General features: G+C 42.9%; 2 protein-coding genes across 7 annotated transcripts in view; one reads left to right on the top strand and one right to left on the bottom strand.

Moving 5' to 3' along the window:
- The window catches only part of Rbm25 (RNA binding motif protein 25), a 78665-nt gene that overhangs the window by 47408 nt on the left and 6889 nt on the right, over positions 1-24368 (bottom strand). For all 4 annotated transcript variants that reach the window (XM_059280038.1, XM_059280040.1, XM_059280039.1 and 1 more), the window contains exon 2: positions 6934-7007. The gene's annotated coding sequence lies outside the window, so the exon portion shown is untranslated. The remainder of the gene's footprint in view (positions 1-6933; positions 7008-24368) is intronic.
- Zfyve1 (zinc finger FYVE-type containing 1) overlaps positions 22256-24368 on the top strand; it is a 50425-nt gene continuing 48312 nt past the window's right edge. The window contains exons 1-2 of one of the 3 annotated variants that reach the window (XM_059280044.1): positions 22256-22493; positions 24042-24368. The exon at positions 24042-24368 is cut by the window's right edge and continues 588 nt beyond it. The gene's annotated coding sequence lies outside the window, so the exon portion shown is untranslated. Of the gene's footprint in view, positions 22494-23990 lie in introns of all 3 variants that reach the window. The other 2 variants (XM_059280042.1, XM_059280043.1) reach the window with 2 other exon arrangements.

The raw sequence follows: 24368 nt of genomic DNA, 5'->3' as shown, positions 1-24368 counted from the left end.
ACAGAGAAACCCTGTCTCGAAAAACCAAAAAAAAAAAAAAAAAAGGAAATTGTCATGATAGGTACCAAGAAAATTAAATTCAAGGACAGTGGAAATAGGAAAGTTTATGACACTATTACCACCTGTAAATTTTATGTTCACATATATTTCTATTTACTAGGTTCCTTATAAAAAGAGCAACAAGGCCAGGTGGTGGTGGCGCACGCCTTTAGTCCCAGCACTCGGGAGGCAGAGGAAGGCAGAATTCTGTGAGTTTGAGGCCAGCCTGGGCTACAGAGTGAGATCCAGGAAAGGCACAAAGCTACACAGAGAAACCCTGTCTCAAAAAACCAAAAAAAAAAAGAAAAGAAAAGAAAAAAAAGAAAGCAACAATACCTGCTTCCCAAGGCTTTTACAAGTATTAAATTAACTAATGTGAAGGTATTTCCTACAATAAAATGCTCATTAAATGCCATTTATATTTTGTAAATAAATTTTTGTTTTTGTTTTTACAACCTCAAGTATAAACACAAATCTCTCAAATTACTGTGTATCCTTTTTTGGGGGGTGGGGGGGTGTTTCTTTGAGTCAGGGTTTCTTTGAGTCCTGGCTGTCCTGGAACTGGATATGTAGACCAGGCTGGCCTCAAACTCACAGATATATGCCTGCCTCTGCCTCCCAAGTGCTGGGTTTAAAGGTGTACATCACCATCAACCAGCTTACATATCCCTTAAAAAAAAAAAAGGGCTGGAGAGATGGCTCAGAGGTTAAGAGCACTGCTTGTTCTTGCAAAGGTCCTGAGTTCAATTCCCAGCAACCACATGGTGGCTCACAACCATCTGTAATGAGACCTGGTGCCCTCTTCTGGCCTGCAGGCGTACTTGCAGACAGAACACTGTATACATAATAAATAAATAAATCTTTAAAAAAAAAAAAAAAAAAAGATTTAAAAAAAAAAAAAAAAAAAAAAAGATTTTATTTTATGTGTATGAGTTTGACTACATATATGTCTATGTACCACATACATTCCTGGTGCCACCATAGGACAGAAGAGGACATCATATCCCTTGGAACTGGAGTTACAGATGGTTATGAGCCATCTTGTGGACTTGAAATTGAACCAGGGTCCTCTGCAAAAACAGCAAGTGCCTTTAATCAAGCCATTTCTCCACTACTTATGTAATATCACTTGCATAATAAATTCTTAGGGACCAGTGAGATGGCTCAGCAGATAAAGGTGCCTGTTATCCATGACAACCTTAGTTCAATCCCTGAACTCACCTGGTAGAAAAGGAGACCAAATTCCTACAAGCTGAACACTATGGGATACACTCAAGTACACCCACATGTGTACACATAAACAATAAATAAATGTAAATAATAACCAAAAAATAAATAAGCTGGGAAGTGGTGGCGCACACCTTAATCCTAGCACTTGGGAGGCAGAGGCAAGTGGATCTCTTGAGTTAGAGGCCAGCCTGGTCTGTAGAGCAAGTTCGAGAACAGCCAGGGCTACAGAGAAGAGTTTTGTCTAGAAAATCATAAACAAACAGAGGGTTGTACTAGCTGGAGATACAGCTCTGCAGTTAAGAACACTTGCTCTTGCACAGGAACTAGGTTCAGTTCCCAGCACCTACATGTTGGCTCACAATCTTCTGTATCTGCAGTTCCAGAGGATCAAATGCCCCCTTCGGACCTCTGCAAGCAATATTCAGGCAAAATATTCATACATATAAATCTAAAAAGAAATTTTAAGAAGTCTCTGACAATTGGCTAACTTTAATGTAGACATTTGTTGTTTAAGTTTACTCAGTGTGATGGTCATTACAGAGTAACTAGGATCTAGACTCACCTGGGATCCAAGCTTCAGAGCATGCCTAGGAGGGGTTACCTAGATTGGTAAGGCCTGAGGTGGGAAGGCCCACATATAAACGTCAGTGACACTATATTATGGGTTCATGTTGTAGATTATTTTCAGATGTGTTACTTTTGGTTATGCAGTGGAACATTTGTTTAATGATGTAAAGATGTGGTGCATTCTTTATTTTTTTAAGATTTATTTATTATGTACACAGCATGTATGACTGCAGGTCAGAAGAGGGCACCAGATCTCATTACAGATGGTTGTGAGCCACCATGTGGTTGCTGGGAATTGAACTCAGGACCTCTGGAAGAGCAGTCAGTGCTCTTAACCTCTGAGCCATCTCTCCAGCCCCGTAGTGCATTCTTTTATGTTGCATTTTTTTTGTTTTTGTTTTTTTGTTTGTTTGTTTTTGTTTTTGTTTTTGTTTTTTTTCCGAGACAGAGTGGTGCCTGTCCTGGATCTCGCGCTGTAGACCAGGCTGGCCTCAAACTCACGGAGATCCGCCTGGCTCTACCTCCCGAGTGCTGGGATTAAAGGCGTGCGCCACCACCGCCTGGCTTATGTTGCATTTTTTAACTCTGAAGCTGTGTTACTTTGCCTGTCTAAAACACCCGATGGTCTAATAAAGAACTGAACGACCAACAGTGAGGCAGAAGAAAGGATAGGCGGGGCTGGCAGGCAGAGAATAAGTAGGACAAATCTGGGAGGAAAAAGGAGCAAAAGAGCAAGGAGAGGAGGACACTAGAGACCAGCTATGCAGCCACACAGCAAGCCACAGAATAAGAGTGAAAGTAAAATTTAAAGAAGTAAGAGAAAGGTAAAATCCCAGAGGCAAAAGGTAGATGGGGTAATTTAAAGTTAAATAAAGCTGGCAAGAAACAAGCCAAGCTAAGGCCGGACATTTATAAATAATAATAAGCCTCTATGTGTGAGTTATTTGGGAACTGGGTGGCGGGCTCCCCAAAAGAGTAAAAAGGCCAAAAACAAAAAAACAAAAAAACAAGCCGGGCGGTGGTGGCCCACGCTTTTAGTCCCAGCACTCGGTAGGCAGAGCCAGGTTGGTCTCTGTGAATTCGAGGCCAGCCTGGTCTACAGAGCAAGATCCAGGAAAGGCGCAAAGCTACACAGAGAAACCCTGTCCTGAAAAACCGAAAAACAAAACAAAACAACAAAAACAAAAAAAAAACAACAGGTTCAAGTTTGGACTGAATAAAGAGAAGCTGAGCACTAGAATTCATGGTTTTCTGCTTCCTGATTGTGGATACAATATATCCAACCAGCAGCCTTAAGTTCCTGCAACTACAATTTCTCTGCCATGATGGACTGTACTCATCAACTGTAAGCCAAGATAAACACTTCCTTTAGTTTCTTTTTTTCCCTGTGGGGGATGAGGGGTGGTAGTTGGGGGGAGGAGGGTTGTACTGGGTAGTTTTGTGTTATCAACTTGACACAAGCTATAGAGTCCTAAGAGGAAGGAGCCTTGGTTGAGGAAATGCCTCCCGAGACCCAGCTGTAAGGCATTTTCTCAGTTAGTGATCAGTGGGGGAGGGCCCAGCCCATGGTGGGTGATGCCACCTGGCTGCTGGTCCTGAGTTCTATAGGAAGGTAGGCTGAGCAAGACATGGGAAGCAAGCCAGTAAGCAGCACCCCTCCATGGCCTCTTCATCAGCTCCTGCCTCCAGGTTCCTGCCCTGTTTTGAGTTCCTGTCCTTACTTCCTTCAGTGATGAACAGCAATGCTGATATGTAAGCCAAATAAACCCTTTTCTCCTCAACTTGCTTTCTGGTCATGATGTTTCATCACAGCAATAGAAACCCTAACCAAGACAGTGGTAGTGGTTGTGTCAGGCTATTTTATCACAATAACCAGGAACCCAGAAAAGTAAACAATACACCCACGGAATCTTTGCTGCTCTTACAGTGGACTTGAGCTTAGCTCCCAGCACCCACATGGCAGCTCACAACTGGCTATAACTCCAGTTCCGGGGATCAGATGTGCCCTCTTCTGGCTTTCATGGGCAACAGTTATCCATGTGGTACACAGACACACATGCAGGCCAAACACCCATACACAAAAATAATAAAATAATTTCAAAACTAAAAACCATTGGACCAGGTCTAAAGAGGGCTGCTGAGTGGCAAGTACCTGACCAAAGGAAAGATAGAGAACAAGCTGCTTTCTCTTAGCACAAAAGGAAACAATGGTGAACAGAATTGTCAGTGAAGCCACCTTGTAGAACACTGATTTGCAGAAAGATTAAAAAGAATGGAGCCATCAGAAAAACAGAAGCCTGGTAGTGGTAGCACATGCCTTTAATCCCAGCACTTGGGAGGCAGAGGCAGGCAGATCTCTGTGAGTTTGAGGGAGGCCAGCCTGGTCCACAGAGTAAGTTCCAGGACAGCCAGAGCTACACAGAGAAACTCTGTCTTGAAAATCAAAGAACAAACAAAAAGGAGGATAACAAATTAAGCCTTAAAAGGAGGGTTAGCAGGCTGTGGGTCATGGAATATCGAAATATTGAAAAGGCTGCTCAGAATTCAGCTAACTACCCAGACCTTAGTGCAAAACTACCAAATTAATTCATTTCTTTGAAAAGGCATAAAGGAGGATAAAATGTCACAGACTATCCAGAAAGAAGAAATTAACATAGGCTTTTTGTAACTTTGCAGAGTCCTTCAAGACATTTGTATACTCTATTAGTTTTTTGGTTTGTTTTTGTTTTTGTTTTGAGTAAAGTCTTACTATGTAGTCCTGGCTGGTCTAGACCTCACTGAATAAACCAGGCTGGCTTTGAACTCACAAAGATCCACCTGACTGCCTCCTGATTAAAGGTGAGCACTACCACACATAAACCCCATTTATTGAAAAAGTTTTCCTGCTGAGGATTTTAGCTCAGTGGGTAGAGTGCTTACCTAGCATGCATGAGGCCTTGGATTTGATCCCAAGCACAACATAAAAACCAGTGTTGGTACTCACCCTCTATTCCCAGCTCTCTGGAAGTAGAGGCAAGAGGATTAATTCAGGGTCATCCTTGCTTAAAGAGTGAATTTGAGGCCAGCTGGGAATACATAAGACTCTGTCACACACACACACAAAAAGTCAGGATGAGCCACCAATAAGCTTGTTTATCACTTATGGAGGCCAGGCTAAGCTATGCACTCACAGTGTCAGAGAACCTGTCCTAGTCACTTGCCAGGGAGACAGCTGTAGATAAATAGCCACATGTAATCTGATCCTGTCCCCATGGGCACGTTTGACTCATGTGTTCAGCGGCGTATTGGGTGACTCTCCAGGAAAACTGACAAAACAGGAAAAGTATTATTTAGCTGAATCACCCAGAGGCCAAATATTTAAACTGGAGACATAGGAGAGATAATACATTGATAGTGGGAGGTTCCTAGGTCATGGAGATTGGACTGCAGCTCAGAGGTAATGTTTGTCCACATGGATAAGACCCTAGGATTGATCCCCAGCACTAGACAAAAAAATGACCACAAGATCAGTCAACACTCCAGCAGACAAGCAGACAGCAACACTGACTGGACTCAGTGGTACACTGAGCCATCTCTCCAGTCCCACCAAATTAATGTTTCATAGGAAAAAAAATCACAATATATCTTTACAAAATAGATAACAAAGATAGTTATTAGAAACCACATATAAATCATTTCTTTTCTCTACATTTTTGCTTCAAGTTCTATTTCAGGCTCTGTCATCAAGATTCGGACTTCCTATAACTTCCAAACAATTGCTTCCAAACATGATTAAAGTGTCTGTGTAATTGCAGATCCGACTCTCCAGTGTGGAGATTGCCATCCCTGCAGCACAAGCGCACTGAGAGCTTACGAATTGGCGGGATGTGGCAGGTGCTGGTCCAGGAAGTTCTGCGTGTGTGTGTGTGTGTGTGTGTGTGTGTGTGTGTGTGTGTGTGTGTCTGTTCACCGCTTGGCTTATGAAACCTAGAGGACTTAGCTCACTGCGCAGGGCTGGCCTGCTGCTTCCACTAACTAGGCCACTGAACAGGTAGAAAGAGCCACCAGTCATAAAGTCATAATCCATTCTCCATAGGTTGGAAGGGTAGCCAAGTTAATGGAAAATAAGCACCTAGTTTCTTCTTTTTTTTATTTTAAGATGTATTTGTGTGGTGTGTGTGTGTGTGTGTGTGTGTGTGTGTGTGTGTGTGTGTGTGCAGGTACATGTGCACAGAGGCCAGAGGACAGAAGAGAGTCTGGTCTCCTCCTCTGTCACTCCTTGCCCATTCCTTTGTCTTTAAGACAGTGCCTCTATTTCTATCTATCTATCTATCTGCCTGTCTGTCTATCTATCTATCTATCTATCTATCTATCTATCTATCTATCTCTACCTCCCCCCTCTCTCTTCCTGGGGCTCAGGCTTCTTGGCTAGGTTGAGAGCCAGCAAACTCTGACAAACTACCCTTCTCTGCCAGCCTCAGAGCTGGTTTACAGATATTCGCATAGGTAGCTGGTTCCTCATGCATGTTCTGAGAGCCAGACTCCAGTCCTCATGATTGCAGAGCAAGAGTTCTTAACTGCTGAACCATCTCTACCTCCCATGCGCCATTCCTTTCTAAGATCTTCTAAAGTCACTGAAGAACAAGAGAAAGAGGTGGCATCCTGCTCAGTATTATAGTGCATGCCTATAACCCCAGCATTCCAGAAGCAAAGGCAAGTTGAAGCCCAGACAGATGATTTTATAGTGAGTTCCAGGCTACCCATTGCTACATAGGGCATTCCAGGCCAGCCAGTTCTACATAGAAAGTTTCAAGCCATCCATGGCTGCATAGCAAGACTCTATCTCAAATAAAAAAAAAATAAACGAAATGAAAAGCAGATGGATGTTTCAAAAGGTCATTTTCAGTGAAGATTAAGTTAGACTTTGAGTTGAAAGAAACTTGGACAGCCCTGAAAAATAAAAATACAGAGTATTAAAAAAAAATACAGAGGATTGGCAGTGACAGTCCGTGTGGAAGGGGTACGGGAACCAGGGAAGGCTTCCTAAAGGAAGTACTCTCCTGAGCTGTGTCTTAGCCAGACCGCAGGGAGAGGACAAATGAGGCAGTAGGTACTTACACAGACTCTGGCGATCAAGACTGGAGTTGCCCACAAGGTCCAATATCTGAGGTCTGCTAACTGAAATCAGGATTCTGAAAAGAGAGTGATGGCATGTTATAGACTGCATATGAAGGAAGTACCACCAAAAGACTCATTTATTGAAAGTTTGACCAACCACAGAAGTAGTGTTCAGAAACATACTTTAGAAAGTGACTAGGGGGTGGGGTGGGAGGAGGGAACACAGGGCAATCAGTGGCTGATATGTAAAATTAATTATAAAATAAAAATATTAAAAACAGAAAGTGATTGGAATCTAGGGGCTCTTATCAATAAATTAATTAATCGACGACGAGGTCATCACTGAAAGAGCTTTTGACCTAGGCCATGGTGGCACGCACCTTTAATCCACTCTCACCCCCCCAGATGGCAGAGGCAGGTGGATCTTTGTGAGTTCCAGGACAGCCAGGGCTACACAGAAAAACTCTGTCTCAAAAAACCAAAAAAAAAAAAAAAAAGAAGAAGAAGAAGAAGAAAAAAAAGTTATTGTAGGGGCTGGAGAGATGACTCAGTGGTTGAGAGCACTGGCTGCTCTTCCAGAGGACCCGGGTTCAATTCCCAGCACCCGCATGGCAGCTCACAACTGTCTGTAACTCCAGTTCCTGGCCTTCTGACACCCTCACACAGATGTGCATGCAAGTGAAACACCAATGAACACAAAATAAAAATAAATTATTAAAAAAAAAAGAAAAAAAAAGTTATTGCGAGGCAATAGAACAGTTGAAAGTTGGGTCCAGCTGGAGGAAGTGGGTCACTGGAGGCATAATTTGAAGCACATAGCTTGCCTTGGCTCTGCCCTCTCTCTGGCTTCCTGCTTGCCATGAGGCGAGCAGCTCCACTTCACCTCATCACAGACGTATAATCATGGGGCCCGCTGACCACAGACTAAAACCGTAAATCAAAGTAGATCTTTCCTCTCTCTAGTTGTTTTTTTTCTAGACCGTGTTATCACAACAACAGCAAAACCAACACAAGTATTTCCTCCTAACAGCCCTCTCGGGCTATTAGCAAAGGCAAACCCAGACTCTCTGAAGAAGAGGAACTAAGTGCTGGAGACGTGGCTCCGTGGTGCGAGCGCAGCTCTGCTAGAGGACCCGGGTTCAAGTCCCAGCATCTGCGTGGCAGAGCTCTCAACCCCCTGCAACTCTCTCTCCAAGCAATCCAATGCCCTCTCTGACTTCTGTGGGATATCTACAATTACACACTGTGTGCACACTCCTCACAGATGCACCGGCATACACATAGTTTAAAATAAAACAAATATTAGAAAGAGGAAGGGAAGAAAGCTAAGCAGGACACAGAGGCACACACCTGTGATCCCAGCACTTGGGGCCGAAAGGTAGGAGGACAAGGAGGTCAAGGCTAACCTAGGCTATCAGCTAAGTTCAAGGCTAGTCGGGGCTACATGAGATCTTGTCTCAAGAAGGAAGGAAGGGGGGTTGGGGATTTAGCTCAGTGGTAGAGTGCTTGCCTAGCAAGCGCAAGGCCCTGGGTTCGGTCCTCAGCCCTGAAATAAGAAAAAAAAAAAAAGGAAGGAAGAACAGAGGCAGCTCATTTGCCTAATTTGCTCTTAGAGGTAATGAAGTCAGGGCTGAGGTAATAGCTCAGAGATAGAGCCCTTGCTTTATAGGTCTGAGACCCTATATGAAAGCCTCAATAAGGACAAAAGAGGGGGAAAGGTAGATAAAGAGAAACAGGTCAATTTAAATTTGAAAGAGCTCGCCTATGAGCCTAAGCTAGGCCAAGCATTCATAACTAATAATAACTATCCGTGTCATGATTTGGGATCTGGTTGGTGACTTAAAAGAAAAAGCCTGGTAAAGTCTGACATCATCTAAAATTTAAAATTCTGGGGGCTGGAGAGATGGCTCAGCCGTTAAGAGTACATACTGCCTTTGCAATCAGGTGGCTCACAACAGCCTGTTACTCCAGCTCCAGGGCGACCCTACACCTCTGGCCTCCTCCATGGGCATCTACATCTACATGTACATAACCCACCACCACATACATGTAATTTTGAAAATACAAAAATAAATCTTAAAATTTAAAAGTGCACCAAGGAGTTGGCTCAGCTGTACAACACTTGATTTGCATGCATGAGGACTGGAGTTCGAATCCCCAGCAACCACATAAATGTCAGATGGGCATGCCGCCTACCTATAAGCCCAGTGGGAGGTGGAGATAGAATACATCGCTCAAGATCCCTTGAGCAAGCTGGCTAACTGGGCTACTTGAATCAGCTCTGGGTTCAACTGAGGGACTCTGCATCAATATATAAGGTGAGGAGAGACTGAGGAATGTAGGGGTGGTTTTCTGGGCTTCACACCTGGAGCACCACCGTTAGTAGGTAGCAGGTACCTGTTAGGTACCTGCCACCGCCCAGGGCGTGGCCGAGACAGGGAGGACCCCTTAATACCTGAAATGTGTACATGCTTGCTCTCTCTTGGCTACCTCGTGATCCTGGATGCTGGATCTGGTACTGCCGACCAAGTCAGAGTTCTCCAGAGAACCGCACTGGACCGGGTCTTACCTCTCCTGGATCCTGTAACCAACTCCCTTTGCTTGTTGTAAGTTAATTCAAAATAAACCCCTTTTGACTATCAGATAAACTACGTGGAATTGTCTCATTAATTGCCACTTTAGAGAAACACACTCAACTTCATCATCTGACTTCCACACAGATGGACACACAGGTGCACATGCACATACATATGAACACACATGTACACATGCCAGCAGTATTAGGAACAAATTGCTATGCATGATGATTATCAGAAATAGAAACATATACAAATTTAAACTTAACAAATAGTTAAATTCCCAAAAAACTCAGATACTAAACTTGTTAGAGGCAAAACAAAAAGTATGTATGAAACCTTTAAAGAAGTAGGTATTTTGATTTTTTATTTAGATAGGATCTTGCTGTGTAATACAAGGCTTGAACTCACAATCCTCTTGCCTTACAAGAACAGACATTTCAGGCATGCATCACCATGAAACCACAATTTCGTCTTCCTTTTTTTGTCTTTCTTTCTTTCTTTCTTTTTTTCTTTTATTGTTGTTGTTGTGTATGTGTAGTTTTTTGAGACAGAGTTCAGGGTTCCTCTGTGTAGCCCCGGCTGTTCTGGACTCACTCTGTAGATCAGGCTAGTCTCGAACTTTTAAGAAATTACAGAGATTTCTTTATTTCTGTATGATGTGGTGGCACGTGCCTTTAATCCCAGCACTCGAAAGGCGGAGGCAAGTAGATCTCTGAGTTTAAAGCCAGCCTGATTTACAGAGCAAGCTCCAGGGTAGCCAGGGCTACACAGAAAAACAAAACAAGGGAAGAAAGAAAGAAAGAAAGAAAGAAAGAAAAGAAAGAAAGAAAGAAAGAAAGAAAGAAAAAGGAAGGAAGGAAGAAAGGCAGATCACTTACACAGAAATTACTATTAGGTTAATAATAAAACTCTCAGTAATATAATTTCAAAAATGCCCACTAAGGGCTGGCAAGATGGCTCAGTGGGTAAAGGAGCTTGTCATCAAGACTGATGGACCTGAGTTCAATCACAGGGACCCACATGGTGGAAAGAGAGCTAATCCCTATAAGTTGCTCTCTGACTTACACACACAGGCAAGTGCAGAAAAAGAAAAAGAACCACTAAAATAATACCAGTTATTAAACTGTATGATTTGCAAATGAATAGAAAGTCCATAGGACAAATAAACACTTAAAATAAAAGCAGGATAGGAAAAAATATGAGGGAGAAAATTTTACTGTCAAGATCCTGAAACTTTGCGTTCTATTTATGACTAGAGTTAATAACTTTACCTCCATACCTATTTTAAAACCCCTGTGATTAAGACAGTGTGGTAAGCCTGGCACGGTGGTACATGATTTTAAGCCCGGCACCCAGGAGGCAGAGGCAGGTGGAATGTGGATCTCTATGAGTTCGAAGCCATCCTGGTCTACAGAGTGAGCTCTAGGACAGCCTAGACTACACAGAGAAACCCTGTCTAGGAAGAGAGAGAGAGAGAGAGACAGACAGAGACAGAGACAGAGACAGACAGAGACAGAGAGAGACAGAGACAGAGAGAGAGAGAGAAAGAGAGAGTGTACATTTGTTGGCGTGAGGGAGGTTGGTTTTTATTTTCCCATGTCTTTGATTTCTGAATCAGGGTCATGCTGGCCCCATGAGTTGGGAAGTGTTTCCTCCTTTTCTATTTTTTGGAAGAATCTGTATATAACTGATTTTTTTCCGCTTAATTATTGGTAGAGTTCACTAGCAAATCCATGTGAGCTTTGAATCATCTTTGTGGGAATACTATAACTAAAATTCATTTTACTTAGCAGGTAAAAGGTTGTTCAGACTACCTTTTCTTTTTGATTCAGATCGTCTTTTCTATTTGGCAGCTTGTACCCTTAGAGGCATTTGGCCATATCTTGCCAATAAATGTATTGGATGGTATAACGTTCTTTGTTATTGGAGTTGGAGAGATGGTTCAGCCGGTAAAGTGCTTCCTGCATGAGCATGAGGACTCCTGTTTATTTCCCAGCAGCCACATAAAAACCCCAATGTGGCAGAGTACTTGGAAGTCCAGTAGTGGAGAGGCAGACAGGCAAATTCTTAAAGCTTGCTGGCCAGCCCGTCTAGCTGAATTAATGGGTCATATGTCTCAGTGAGAGATCCTGTCTCAAATAAAGAAGTGGACACCTCCTAAGGAAGAGACATCTGGCCTGCACACACACATGTACACACAGGATCGTGCACAGACACTCATACCCTTTCTGCATATAAAATGTTAAATTATTAATAGGTTTTGTGTGTGTGTGTGTGTGTGTGTGTGAGAGAGAGAGAAAGAGAGAGAGAGAGATGCTGATGATCAAACCAAAGGCCTTGTACAGGCCGAGCAAGTGCTCTACTCAGGAGATACTGAGATACAGATACACCCCCAACCATGTACACTCTTTTTCATAGGCTGTTCTTGAGCCTCAGTAACCCAAATCCTAAGAATATAGACAGGTATTATATCACCACACCACATTAATACCATTTCCTGTCATCTTTATTATATTCTGTTTGCTTATTTTGGATCTAAATTGCTTTTACTTTTCTAGCTTTATATGATAGAAACACAAATAATTGATTTTAACTCTTTAAAAAAATCTCTCTCAAGTCATTGGTGTATTTACTGTGTTTTCACTTCAAAATTTTTTTCTTTTAGATGTATGCACATTTTGTTTGCATATAGGCTATCTACCACATGAATTCAGTGTCTACAGAGGTCAGAAGAGGACATCAGGTCCTCTGGAACTGGAGTGACAGACTATTGTGAGCAACCATATGAGTGATGGGAACTGAACTCAGGTCCTCTGGAAGAGCTCTTAACTGCTGAGCCATCTCTCCAGTCCTGAGTTTTCATACAGTTATAACCTGACATACTTTCTGATTTCCCTTGTGGCTCCTTTTTTGTTAAAGCTTTATTTATTTATTTTGCAGTCCTGAAGGTATCTATCTCAGGGCCTTGCATATGCTAGGTAAGTGTTCTACCACCAAACTATACCCCCAGCTAGTCCAAAGTATTATTTAGAGGTATTTTGTTTAATTTTCAAATACTTCTACATGTTAATACAGCCATTGGAGATTAGTTTCATGTAGTGTTTACATAGCAAATATTGTTTAACTTTTTACCTTCTTTGTATTTCAAACCAGTTTATTGTAGGCAGATACTATTGAACCTTGTTTTGTTTTGTTTATTCTTAACTACACAATAATTGTAGCTTTGTTGCTATAGTATTCAGACACTACATTTGATCCGGTTTTCAGTATACTGAGTTTAAATAGATCACTTTGCTATTTGTTCTTTACTTGATCTATATGTCCTTTATGCTTTTTCTGACTTATTTTATATTAACTTAGTATTTATTGTTGTTACTCCTTTTTGAGGGGAAGGGCTGAGTCTCATTGCATCACTCAGGGTCTTAGACTTAAGTGATTCTCCTGCCTCTGCCTTTTTAGTACCTGTGTGTATCGGCATACAGAACAAGAGCCAATGTATTATTCAGTTTTACTGATATTTTTTGTTTTTGTTTTTGTTTTTCAAGACAGGGTTTCTCTGTGTAGTTTTGGAGCCTGTCCTGGATCTCTCTCTGTAGACCAGGCTGGCCTCGAACTCACAGAGATCCACCTGGCTCTGCCTCCCGAGTGCTGGGATTAAAGGCATGCACCACCACCGCCTGGCTTTACTGCTAATATTAATTAGCTTGCTCACTATACATTTTGAGGTTTTGATGTTCACAATAGCATTCTTGTCATAGTATATCTTCAAAATATATAATGCTGTTTCTTTTCATTTTTTTAATGTGTGTTGGTTTTATGCCTGCTTTGCACCACTTGAGTGTTTGGTGCCAAGGAGGACAGAGGAGGGTGTTATATGCCTCTTTTTGCCCCTTGCCTTCTACCATGTAAAGACTTAGTAAAGAGGTTCTATCCTGAAAGCAGAAAGCCAGGCCTCCTGGATTCTAAATTTGCCAGGACATAGAATCTGGAAAGTCTAGTTCCCCAAAATGTAAGAAGCAAATTAATGTTCTTTATAAATTAGCCACAGATCCCCCGCCCCCCAGTATTGAAACTGAAGTTACAGATGTTTGTGAGCTGCTGTGTGGGTGCTAGAAATCTAACCCGGATCTCCTGGAAGTGCAGTTAATGCTGATAAGTGCTGAGCCATTCTCCAGCCCCTATAAAGTCATTTTAAATGAGTTTTAACTTTATGTGTTTCCATTTCCGATTCCATTATTTGTCCTGTTATTTTCATTTTGTATACGTTCTGTGATACACTATTTTTTTAGACTTATATTTATTTACTTTGTGCACACATGTGTATGAGGCTAGGTGTGCATATGTTGAGGTCAGAAGACAACGTGGGAAAGTCAGTTTACTCCTTCCACCATGTGGGTCCTGGGAATTGAAATCTTAGGAGTAACGGTAAAGAGCCTTTACCTCCTGAGCCATCTTGCTTGCCCTATTTTTTGTTTAAACAGTTAAGTATTGTTTAAAGAGGCTGTCTCAGCCATTCCTATTGCTATAACAAATTAGCTGTGGTGCTTCTCTACCAAGTACAAGGCTCTAGGTTTAGTCTCCAATACTGGGGGGTCAGGGGATCTGTGGCTAATTTATAAAGAACATTAATTTGCTTCTTACATTTTAGGGGACTAGAATTTCCAGATTCTATGTCCTGGCAAATTTAGAATCCAGGAGGCCTGGCTTTCTGCTTCCAGAATCTTTTTACTAAGTCTTTACATGGTAGAAGGGAAGGGCAAAAAGGGGCCTAATCAATTGCCTCCAGCCAGTGTGTGTGTGTATGTGCGTGTACGTTTTCATTCTTTTTAAGTTTTTTTTTTTTTTTTTTTTTTTTTTTTTTTTTTTTTTTTTTTTTTTTTTTTTTTTTTTCCGAGACAAGGTTTCTTTGTGTAATAGCCCTGGCTGTCCTGGAACTTAATTTGTAGACCAGGCTGGCCTCAAATTCAGAGATAAGTCAGCCTCTGCCTCATTAAAGGCATGCACCACCACCTGGTGGCGCACACTTAGAATTTAGTATTTGAGAACCACAGAGGATTGAGGCCAACCAGGGGCTAATAGGAAGACTCTCTCTGAAAAAAAAAAAATGTAATAAATTCACTACGCAGACTTTGGTTGGCACAGAAGGGTTCAGGATAATGTAATACAAATGGGACAATCAGGACCCACTTTTTGGGTTGGTAAAGTTAGAATCCAGAGAAAGAAAATACTTATTCACCGAAAAGCACTTATTTTATTCTTCCTAACTATTCTCCACTTTCAAAGAATACATCAGTCAGTGTGCAGATTCAGTTGACAGAAATATTTTAGTCATAGAAGCAAGAATAAATTAACAAGTAAAATGTTTTGTTACATGTTAATTTTGTATGTGTGGTAGCACGTTCCACAGTATGAGTACGGAGGTCAGAGAATGGTTTGTGGAAGTTGGTTTTCACCTTTCTCCACGTGGGCCATGAAGAATGGAGATATAACTAGGTGGACAGACTAGGTGGTAATCCCTTTTATCGGCTGAATAATCTCACTGGCTCAGAAGGAGCAATTTTGTGTGTGTGTGTGTGTGTGTGTGTGTGTGTGTGTGTGTGTGTCTCGGGGTGGTTTTTGAGACAGGGTTTCTCTGTGTAGCTCTGGCTGTCCTGGAACTTGCTCTGTATATCAGGCTGGCCTTGAACTCATAGAGATCTGCCTGCCTCTGCCTCCTGAGTGCTGGGATTAAAGGTTTGCACCATCACTACCTTGACGATGAATTGTTGTTATTTTTTTTCTCCCAGAGCTGAGGACCGAACCCAGAGCCTTACACTTGCTAGGCAAGCGCTCTACCACTGAGCTAAATCCCCAACCCTGGAATTTTTGAATAATGCCCAAACTCCTATGTTTAATACAGCTTTGTCTATCTCTCTTCTCCTTAGATTGGCCTTGGACTTGCTATGTAGCTGAAGGTGGCTTTGAACTCTTTTACTGGAATTACAGGCATGTGCTACCATGCCTGATTTTATATTTTTGGTTTATTCTTTCATTCATGGAATTGTCCATATGGACTTTTCTAGTACCTTTCACAAAGAACATATTTTAATTTGATCTAATTTAGATAAATTTGTATCTATTTCCTAGTCTAAAAATTATACTTTTATATGTAAGAACCCAAGTGGGCCTGGTGATGAAGACATACAGTTACAGCTTTTGGGGAAGCTGAGGCAGGAAGATCGGAAAGTTCAATACCACCTGGGCAATTTAGCAAGACCTTTTCTCAAAAAAAAGAAAAAAAGAAAAAAAAAAGAAAAAGAAAAAGAAAAAGAAAAGGTCTGTGATGAGAGAACTTCTCTAATTATACATAAGGCTCTGGGTTCAGCCTCCAGGAGAGCAAGAATAAGTACAGCTTAGGTTCAGAGTAAGTGGATCTATGTTGAGGTCTTTGATCCACTTGGACTTAAGTTTTGTGCACGGTGACAGATATGGATCTATTTGCAGTCTTCTACATGTTGACATCCAGTTATGCCAGCACCATTTGTTGAAGATGCTTTCTTTTTTCCATGGTACAGTTTTGGCTTCTTTGTCGAAAATCGTATGTCCATAGGTGTGCGGATTAATGCTGGGGTCTTCAGTTCAGTTCCATTGGTCCACATGTCAGTTTTTATACCAGTACCAAGCTGTTTTTATTACTTTAGCTCTATAGTAGAGCTTGAAGTCAGGGATGGTGATGCCTCCAGAGGTTGCTTTATTGTACAGGATTCTTTTGGCTATCCTGGGTTTTTTGTTTTTACATATGAAATTGAGTATTGTTCTTTCCAGGTCTGTGAAGAATTGTGTGGGGAAGCACAGGGACAAATGGCCAAACTCGTGGAAGCACATGAACTGTGAACCAGTGGCGGAGGAGCCCCCATGGAACTGGACCAGGCCCTCTGGATAAGTGAGACAGTGGATGAGCTTGAACTGTTTGCGAGGCCCCCAGGCAGTGGAGCCAGGACCTGTCCTTGCATAGGCTGACTTTGGAGCCTGGGGCCTATGCTGAGACACTTTGCTCAGTCTTCGTGTAGGGAGGAGGGGACTGGACCTGCCTTGGCTGAGTCTGCCAGGCTGGGCTGACTCCCCAGGGGAGACCTTGCCTTGGAGGAGATGGGCATGGGGGGTGGATTGGCGGGGAAGGGCTGGGGGGTGGGAGGAGGGAGGACGGGGGTTCCGTGGCTGATACGTGAAAGTAAGTTAATTATAAAATAAAAATACTATATAAAAAAAAGTACAGCTCAGGCTCTACAGCAAGATGGTTCAGAGGATAGAGGCAGTTGCTGTGCAAGCACGGCGATCAGAGTTTAAGCCCCAGGATTCACGTACATGGAGGAAAGAGAGAACTACCCTAACAAAGTTGCCCTTTAACCTCCATATGTGCACTGTGTAGATAATTTTTTAAAAGTATTAAAATAAAATTTTATTTTATATTTAAATATTTATTAAATTTTATTTTTATATAAAATATTTATTAAAAATAAAAATTTAAAAGTATTCTAATTTTTTTTCAGTTTTTTTTTTGTTTTTTTTTTTTTTTTTTTTTTTTGTTTTTTCGAGACAGGGTTTCTCTGTGTAGCTTTGCGCCTTTCCTGGAACTCACTTTGGAGACCAGGCTGGCCTCGAACTCACAGAGATCCGCCTGGCTCTGCCTCCCGAGTGCTGGGATTAAAGGCGTGCGCCACCACCGCCTGGCGTATTCTAATTTTTTAAAAAAGGAACAGAACTCTGCTCAGCCTAGGTCACTGGATTTTTCTCATGTGTTTTATGTTTTATGACTTTTATTTAGTCATTGATTTTATGCATCTGTGCATATGCTTACATGAGTTTGTGTGCACATGCATGCAGAAGTCCAGAGAGGCCAGAAGAGGGCGTTGGGTTTCCTGGAACTGGAATTACAGACAATTGTGAGCCACCATGTGGGTGCTGGGAACCAAATCTGCATCCTCTGCAAAAGCAGTATGTGCTCTTAACAGCTGAGCCGTTTCTCCAGCCCATGAATTATATTTAAAGTTTACAGTTCATTCTGAATTAATTCTTGTGTAAGTATCAGATTGAGGTTTGCCCGCCCCCCTCTTTACTTCACTACCAACCCTTTCTCTAGGATAGAGGACATACTATTCTCTTTATTAAATTACTTTTAAATTTAATTTTGGGCTGGGAAGATAGATCAAAGGTTAGAAGCACTTGCTTCTCTTGCAGAGGACCTGGTTCGGTTTCCAGTACTACACATGGTGGTTCATAACCACCCTGGAGTCCAGTTCTGATCTCAATGGGCACCAGACATGCATGTGATACACATACATACATACATACACCAGGGCACTTACACATAAAATAAAAATAAATAAAAATTTTGAAATATTTATTTTAGGCCGTGTGGTGGTGGTGGCGGCGGCGGCGGCGGCGGCGGCGGCGGCAGTGGGCCTCGGTGCACACCTTTAATCCCAGCACTCGGGAGGCAGAGCTAGGTGGATCTCTGTGTCTTTCCTGGATCTCTCTCTACTTTGCTTTATTTATTTTTTATTTTGTTTTGAGACAGGACCTCTCCATTATGGCTGCCTTGGGTGCCTCAAACTCACAGATCCACCTGCCTCTGCCTCCCAAGTGCTGGGACTAAAGTCGTGCGCCACCACAGCCTGGCAGGGATTTAGTTTTAACATGAGCTTCGGTTGAGGCATCCAAACCATTGACAATGCGACAGAGACAGCCGGGCATTGAGTGTGTCCAGTGCAAGCAGTACCAATCATGGCTTGCTGCCCTGACTTGTTAGGTGAGAACGTGATAGTATTTTCTCCCAAACATCTCCTGACCATTTTTTGACCCAGATTCTCCAGTCTTCCCAGCAACTCTAAAACACACACGGTCCTTTCAGTGAGTTAACTTTCTTTTAAAATCACCCAGAGTGAATTTATTAGCTCTATCTCAGTGGACAGCAAAGAGTAACATGGGAGGAACTGAATTATTCTGTTGCCAGGGGCAATGGCCAAGTCTAGTATGGAGAAGGGTCTCTTCCCCAAGGATTAGCCTTTCATCATAAGTGTTCATTGGTCTGATTCCTTTCTTGTTCTGACTCTAGTCTCATCAAACACTATTTACTATTTTCACTACTGTTCTCCCAGAGAACAATTAAGGGCACAAATGCGCTATACTATTTTTTTGTTTTGTTTTGTTTTTTTGGTTTTCTGAGACAGGGTTTTTTTTTTTGTTGTTGTTGTTGTTTTTTGTTTTTTGAGACAGGGTTTCTCTGCCTTGTTTTGGTGCCTTTCCTGGATCTCGCTTTGTAGACCAGGATGGCCTGAAGCTCACAGAGATCTGCCTGCCTCTGCCTCCCGAGTGCTGGGATTAAAGGCGTGCGCCACCACTGCCCGGCTGTTTTGTATTTCTTGTTGCCGCTAAATATTGTTATTATTTCTCCCTTCCTGTGCTGGGATTAAAGGCATGCGCCACCCAGCTAGCCTTTTTTTTTTTTTTTTTTTTTTTTTAAAGATTTATTTATTTATTATGTATATAGTGTTCTGCCTGCATGTATGCCTGCAAGCCAGAAGAGGGCACCAGATCTCATTACGGATGGTTGTGAGCCACCATGTGGTTGCTGGGAATTGAACTCAGGACCTCTGGAAGAGCAGCCAGTGCTCTTAACCTCTGAGCCATCTCTCCAGCCCCCCTTTTTTTTTTTTTTTTTTTTTTTTTAAATGCATCCTAGAGCAAGTGAGACAGAAGACCAAGCCCAGAACCTGGTAGGAACTCTAAATTCAGACACTCAAATTCCCATAGAGGTGAATGGGGAGTAAAAACACCCCAGCCCAACAAACCAGAAAGAAAATCATCTTGGAATGGGGGAGGTTGTGATGGTGTGTGTGGGTGCCACTAGACCCATAAAGTGGGGTTTACAGCCCAAACAGAAATGTCTTGGTGGCTGTTAACTAAATAAAATAATAACATTGAATTTTAAGTATTTCTTCATGGGGTGAGGTGCAAAACAAACAAACAAACTAAAAACAGCAACAACAACAAAAAATCAAAAGTGAAATCTCTCTGGAGCAATGACCCTTTATCCTAGGTTTTAAAGAATCTTCAGACAACATTCCAATGAAAATGTAGGTCTTCCAGAGCCTCAGAAAATGGCACCCACTTTCCCAGGCTCAGAGTGATGGCAAAGCCTTCTTCTCGTCCATGTGTAGATGTTGATGGTGCGTGCAGAAAACATCTGTCATAGCCTCTCCCTCCCCATGTTTACAGCCTGAAGTCTGCTCCTACCTAGATGAGCTAAACCTGCCTCCTTGTTCAGCTATATACCATAAACCTTGCCTCCTTGTTTATCTGTATATGATAACCCCATCTCCTTTTGCAGCTGGATGCAATAACTCTGCCTCTGTTCAACTCTATTTAATAAACACACTGAGCTTATGAGGTGTTGGTGTTTCTCTATCCAATCCCACGGGGGGGGGGGGGGGAAGAAATGTAGGTCTTGGTAAAACAAACAAATCAACCAACCAACCAACAGGGGTGGAAAGAACGTAAAAGAGGCCTGTGGCAGTGGTGCACGCCTTTGATCCCAGTACTTGGGAGGCAGAGATGGGTTTTGTTTCGAGACAGGGTTTCTCTGTGTAGCTTTGCACCTTTCCTGGATCTCCCTCCGTAGACCAGGCTGGCCTCGAACTCACAAAGATCCGCCTGGCTCTGCCTCGCGAGTGCTGGGATTAAAGGCATGCACCACCACCGCCCGGCTCTACAATATATTAATATCCTCATTTTTTGTGGTGCTGGGGATCAAACCCAGGGCCTTGTGTATGCCAGGAAAGCACTCTCTACATACACAGACCAATATCTTCAGTATCTTCATCTTACAAGCAGGGTTATGAAATAATCTGACAAAGGTACAGGTAGTCACAGAGGCAGTCCTGGAAAAAAACCTTCGTCATGCCAACCAATCTCAGGCTTGTTTAAAACTTGTTAGTTTAACTTCTTTTCTAAAATCCTGTCTTTCCTCTCCCCACACCACCTTATTTCTAACAAACATCTAATTTTTTATTTTTTATTTTTATTTTTATATTTTGGTTTTTCAAGACAGGGTTTCTCTGTGTAGCTTTGCGCCTTTCCTGGGACTCACTTGGTAGCCCAGGCTGGCCTCGAACTCACAGAGATCCACCTGGCTCTGCTTCCCGAGTGCTGGGATTAAAGGTGTGTGCCACCACCGCCCGGCATTTTTTATTTATTTATTATAATTATTATTATTTTTTGGGGGTGGTTTTCAAGACAGAGTTTCTCTGTGTAACAGCCCTGGCTGTCATGGAACTCACGCTGTAATCCAGGCTGGCCTTCAACTCACAGAGATCCACCAGCCTCTGCCTCTGGAGTGCTGGGATTAAAGGCATTAGCCACCACTACTTGGCTAAAGATTTATTTTTTTAAAGTGCTACAGCTAGTTTAGTTTTTACCACCCTGGTTTGTGATACAGTGCAGGAGAGAAAGGTTCACCTCCAGGTTGTCCACTGGTGGCTCTGTCCTAAAGATATGCTTTTCAGCAATATAATCCTTATACAGAGCGCATTCAGTATTTTGGAGATTTGGCTTGACTATTGATCTGATTATGTCCTTTGAATCAGAAGGCAAAAGAGTGTCCTGCTTAAGTCAGAAGATGAGATCTTATCCAGCGTTGTCAATAATTTGCTGTGTACTTTGGCAAGTAACTTAACCTTAGTTTTCTGTCTCAGGTTAACCATTATCGAGATAAAATCATACAACATTAAAATTGGCAGAAATTACACAGCAAAATTCCTTTATTTTATGGAGTCATTAAGTGATTTACCCTAACCACCTAAAGCTTTCCTAGGCCTTAAAGACCAGTATCTTTCCTGTGCATCGTGTTTTCTCTCACTGTTATTCCAAGAAATAAATGAGAAAAAAGTGAAAGCACTAAACGAACATAAAGCTGTTTTTTTAAAAGTCTGATAATAGTGTTAACATTAGCAGGCACTGTAATCTTAAAGTTTACTGGAATGTGTGGCCCAGCTATCTTGCACAATTTAAAAATTAGAAGTTATGAGGCCTATATAGGGAAAAAGACGGAAAACGAACAAGCAGTAAGCCGAGCGGTGGTGGTGCACCTTTAATCCCAGCACTCAGGAGGCAGAGCCAGGAGGATCTCTGTGAGTTCAAGGCCAGCCTGGTCTACAGTGCTAGGTCCAGGAAAGGTGCAATGCTACACAGAGAAGCCCTGTCTCGAAAAACAAAACAAAACAAACAAACAAACAAACAAACCAAAAACAACAAAAATTAACAGTGGGTTTGTTGAACACCTTTAGGGAAAACACAAAATACCCTCAAGCATACTGATATCCTTTCAGTCAGTGTTTAATGGTCTTTTCCCACTTTGCGCATTTCTGAAGGAAAGATGTACAATAATAATGTGCCGTTCCATTTCCTTCTTATATAAACATTATATTATTTGTCTAATCTACAGAACTTCTTCCCAGGCCACAGCCCTAAACAACGGGCTTCAACCTGCAAAAACCACAGTCTCAGTGGAAACTCCAAGTCCCGAAATGCTCCTCGGCCTGTTTTCGCCGTCTGTTCACAAGGGCGACACCTCCATCTGGTAGTTGTAGTCATCTGGAGCCTATATTTCTGGGCTTTCGGACAGAGGGACGCCACCAAGAAAACTACAGCTCCCAAGATGCCACGCTCGCCCTTCCCGCCCCGCCGCTGTCGTGCTCCGCCCCCGGCCGCTCCTCCTTCGCTGGGTTGCGCGGCTCATGCCTTCCTGTTGGTCCGAGCTGGGAGAAGTTCACTCTGATCAGCTGATTCCAACTGACAACAAGAGAGGAGGAAGCCTGGGAGGCAGCCGAGGAGGAGGGGGCGGAGATGTTGCTGAGGATGGATCCGTCGGGGCCCTAGAGCAGCCTGGGTCCCGTCGGCAGCCCGCGTCCCCCGCATCGCCTTGCGGCGGCCAAGCTACTCCGGGTGGGCTCTGCGGGCCACGACGGGCGCGACGGGCAGGGCGGGGGCAGCTTGGCCCAGCCCCGGGCGAGCGCTGGTCCCGGGGCTCCGGTCGCTTCTAGGAGGAAGGGGGGGACGGGTGCGGCTCGGATGGGGGTGGGGTGGCATAAACAATGGATTCGGCTCTGGGATGTGCGGGTGTGGGGGAGATCTGGGGGGCCTTCTTTGTTCTTCGGCTCCGCTGCCACCCCTCGGGTTGTGGTGGCGGTGTCCGGGAACAAGGTAGGGGTGAGGAACCCGAGATTGGAGAGGTGGGGGCCCTGAGGAGGGGCCAGATTGTTTACTTGGCCTGGTAGGGGTCGGGTATTATAAAGGTTGATTTTCTGTTTTTCTTAGTAGTGACAAGTTTTGATTTTTGTTTCCCTTTTGGGAGCTGGCTGGGCACGCCTGAGGTTAGGGGGTAAATAAGGTCCCCTGGTTACTCCGCTGCCCTCCTTGTTTATCTGCAGATCAGATGGATAGACTGATTACTGTAAGGGAGGAGTGAATATCTAAAAGGAGGACTTTACACTTTGTTGTGCTGTTGGACTAGAAGGCAGAGCTAGGGGGAATTACAAGTGTAATTACATGAAGAAGTGACCCCAACCCCCTTTTCTGTCTCCCCACTTTTTTTCCTTTAAATTTTTTTTTTTTTTAAGTTAGATTCTGAGTGTCAAGAGAAAAATGAGTTGTTTTGACTCACTCTAGGGCCTGACTCTACAGTGCACCAGAGTGTAGGAATTCTGCCTCCTGTTGCTCCCAGCTCCCTGCTCTAGACAGAGAAAGAAGGGACAAAAAGAAGCATAGTAGTTGTTTCAGTTTTTGAACGTGAAATTGAGACTATTGTTGCCAACTTTAGACTCCTTACAAGGCCTTCACCTGTCCAAAACTGAAGCAGTCCACTTACGAGGATAATTGGGTTTGTCTAGGTCTTTGAGGGAGGTCTAAAGTTTATTGTTTAATTTTTTTCTTTAGTTTTTTTTTTTTTTTTGGTTTTTTAAGACAGGATCTCTCTGTGAAGCAGTCCTGGCTGTCCTGGATCTCGTGCTGTAGGCCAGGCTGGCCTTGAACTCACAGAGATCTGCTTTCCTCTGCCTCTCGGGTTCTGGGATTAAAGGTCCCACTGCTGCCCAGCTGCGATTGTTTTTAGAATGAAGATCCTTAACCATCATTTGGAGATGAAGTTTCTAGTCCTAGAATAAGCCATTGTAGTTTTTTGTTTGTTTGTTTGTTTGTTTGTTTGTTTTTTGAGACAGGGCTTCTCTGTGTAGCTTTGGAGACTTTCCTGGAACTCACTCTGTAGCCCAGGCTGGTCTCGGAATTCACTGAGATCTGTTGGGCTCTGCCTCCCGAGTGCTGGGATTAAAGGCCTGTGCCACCACCACCCACTGCCACTGTAGTTTTTATAAGCAAGGATGGGAGTTCTCTTGGTGGTTTTGGCCTGGCATTTAGGTGTTCTTTTTTTTTTTTTTTTTTTTTAAGGTACACTTCTGCTTTTTTCCAGATGAGTGAAATCCTCTTCCCCTGTTCTAGGGAGCCTTTGAAATACTGGCTCATGTATATCCGAACAGCTCCTTACCACCTTATTTCATCACTACGACTTTGTGGCCGAGGCCCAACTGATGAGCCTACCTTTGTGAACCCAGCAGACCTCTCAACCTGTATCAAAGACTCTGTCGAGCTCATTTTGACCTCAACTTTCTCTGCACTTGTCAGAGGATGAAACCTTCAGACTCAATCCACATTGCTGCTGAGACTAGAGACTTGGAGGCAGAGCCTTAAAAGTTTAAGCATTTGTGAGTGTGCAGAAATTCTTAGCCAGACAGGTTTTCTTTTTTTAAAGTGTTCAGAACCCTGTGG

This window comes from Peromyscus eremicus, chromosome 14 (assembly GCF_949786415.1).
Source record: "Peromyscus eremicus chromosome 14, PerEre_H2_v1, whole genome shotgun sequence".
In the NCBI taxonomy this organism is placed as follows: domain Eukaryota; kingdom Metazoa; phylum Chordata; class Mammalia; order Rodentia; family Cricetidae; genus Peromyscus; species Peromyscus eremicus.
This window is presented reverse-complemented; position numbering and strand designations above follow the sequence as displayed.